Source organism: Kogia breviceps, assembly GCF_026419965.1.
Source record: "Kogia breviceps isolate mKogBre1 chromosome 20 unlocalized genomic scaffold, mKogBre1 haplotype 1 SUPER_20_unloc_16, whole genome shotgun sequence".
Taxonomy (NCBI): domain Eukaryota; kingdom Metazoa; phylum Chordata; class Mammalia; order Artiodactyla; family Physeteridae; genus Kogia; species Kogia breviceps.
The window spans coordinates 60001-62500 of NW_026711567.1; the positions used below are offsets into that span (position 1 = coordinate 60001).

A 2500-nucleotide genomic window follows, 5' to 3' on the forward strand; every position below is an offset into this window, starting at 1 on the left:
TCTCGGGATGGGTGGCGTGGCCGTGGCGCGGCGCGGCGCGGCGGTGGCGGCTCCCCGTGGGGGGCCCCCCGCCCGCGCGCCCGCCCGCCCGCCCGCCGCCTTTCCGCCGCCGGCCCTGGACCGGTTGTTCCCCCGCGCCGGTCGTCCGTCCTCCGCTCCGGGCCCTCCGCCCCCTCGCCGGGCGCCTCTGCCTGTCCTCCGAGCCCGGGGCCTCTCCTCCGTCGTCCGTCCGTCTGTCCGTCCGTCCGGCTCTTGTCTCTCGCTCTCTCCCTTTCCCGCCCTCCCCCCCCGCGTGCCCGCCCTGCCCGCTCGCCCCCCCCCCCCGCGCCTCCCGTTGAAGCCTCCCTGAACGCCCGCGGTGGCGAGCAGGGGGCCCGGGAGGCGGGTGCAGGGGTCAGGGGGCCCCGGGGGCGGGGGGGTTCGGGGTTCGGGAGAGGAGCGGAGAGGAGAGGGCCGCGTCCGGGCGCGAGCGAGCGAGCGGGGAGGTCTCCGAGGCCCGGTTTCGGGGACACGGTGGGGACGTCGTCGGGCGGTGGGCGTGGGTGGTGGTGTCCCGTGTGGCGGTTGGGCCCGTCGCCCGGCCGGGGCGCCCCCGAGTCACGGGCCGGTAGCGCCGGGGCCCGCGTGCTGCGGGCGGCCGCGGGCGGAGAGCGTGTCGGTCGGCGTCGGGGGTGGCGGCGAGCGTGGGGCGCTCCGCCTGCCCCTCCCCGGCCTCGCCCGCCTCCCCCCTCTCCAGGTACCTAGCGCGTCCCGGCGCGGAGGTTTAAAGACCCATGGGGGGGTCGCCCGTCCGCCTTGGGGTCGGGGCGGTCGGGCCCGCGGGGAGTCGGGAGGCCCCTCCCTTCTCCCCCAGACCCCGCTTCCTCCGCCCCCGCCCCCGCGGGGCCGGGGCGCCGCGCGCCGCGCCACGCCGGCCCTCCCCGCCGCCGCGGCCGTCGGGAGGGGGCTACCCGGCGGCCGTGGTGCGGGGCCGGGTCCCGTGTGCCCGCGCGCGTGCGCGCCCCGCGTCCCTGACGGGGGGGGTGTGTGTGTGCGCAGGTGGGAACCCCCCGGGCGCCTGTGGGGTGTCCGAGCCCGCCCCGTCTTGCGGGTCGGTGCCGGGCGCCCCGTCGTGAAACCTTCCGGCCCCGCTCCGGTCTGCTGTTTTCTGTCTCGTCTGACTTGGCCGGCCAGAGGCAGCCCTCCCTCCGTGGGGGAAATGTGCCGTGCCACCGGCGGGGGACCCCGCCGAAACCCAGAGAAACCAAACTCGTACGACTCTTAGCGGTGGATCACTCGGCTCGTGCGTCGATGAAGAACGCAGCTAGCTGCGAGAATTAATGTGAATTGCAGGACACATTGATCATCGACACTTCGAACGCACTTGCGGCCCCGGGTTCCTCCCGGGGCTACGCCTGTCTGAGCGTCGCTTGACGATCAATCGCCCCCCCGGGGTGCGCGCGCGCGCGCCTTCCCGGGGTGGCGCGGCTGGGGGTTTCCTCGCAGGGCCCCGTGTCCGGGGCCCTCTGTCCCCCTAAGTGCAGACGCGGTGCCCCTCGTGCCGAGGCCACGGGGGCCCCGCTGCCCGCGAGAAGGGAAGAGAGCGAGAGAGAGCTCGCGACGAGGCCCTGGCCGTGGCCTCCGCGGTCGGTCCCCTTCGGGAAGCGCCCTCGCGCCGCAAGCGGTCCCTGGGCGTACCCCCGGGGCTGTGTGCCGGTGGGCGGGGACGGTCCCGCGCCCTCGCGGCCGGGGCCCGTGGTGCTGGTGGTGTTGGGGCCGCGTCCGCTCCGCCGTCGTTCGCCGCCCGCCCCCGGCGGCGTCCCGGCGACGGTCCGGCCCGGCCCGGCCGCCTCCTCCGCGGCGCCCTGACCCGCGCGCGTCCGGGGTCCGTGCCCGCCCCCCCGCCGCCCTCGCCTTCGCCGTGTCGGGGCGGGCGGCTCGGGCCGACCCGAGGCCGAGTCGTTGCGTGCGCGGCCGCGCCCCGGGGATGCGTGCCCCGGCGGCGACCCGCGGGACGCCGCGGCGTCGTCCGCCGCCGCGCGCTTTCCCCCGGGCTGCGGCCGCGCCGCGCCGCGCTTCGTGCCGGCCCCCGAGCCCCGCGTCGTGGGCGTCTGTCGGTGGTGGATGGGGGCGCACGGCGTCCGTCGCTGGCCGTGGCGGGGGGCGTCTCGCGGCTGCGTGGAGGATGGTGTGCTGCGTTGGCGTCGAGAGAGAGAGAGAGAGAGAGACAGAGGGAAGAGAGACAGAGGGAGAGAGTTGGGAATCGGTCGGTCGTGGAAGGAGACGTGGGAGGAGGGTCCGGCGTTCGGGGGGCGACCGCCGCGTGTCCTCATCCACCCCTGCCTTCCACGCACGCCGTCCGCCGCTCTCCTCTCCTCTCCTCTCCCCTCTCCTCTCCCCTCGTCCTCTCCCGTCCCCGTTGTCCTCTCCTCTCCTCCGTGGCGACGCGCCGCCTCCGGGCCGCGCTCGGTGTCGTGCGTTTTCCCTACCCCCCGACTCTCCGCGCCCCGTCCGTCCGTCC

The 2500-nt window shown here is 77.2% G+C and overlaps 1 non-coding gene across 1 annotated transcript; it reads left to right on the forward strand.

Moving 5' to 3' along the window:
* Positions 1-1255: 1255 nt before the first annotated feature.
* Positions 1256-1408, forward strand: LOC131749304 (5.8S ribosomal RNA). Its single transcript, XR_009333369.1, has one exon. It is a non-coding gene; the product is annotated as a 5.8S ribosomal RNA (ribosomal RNA).
* Positions 1409-2500: the final 1092 nt, after the last annotated feature.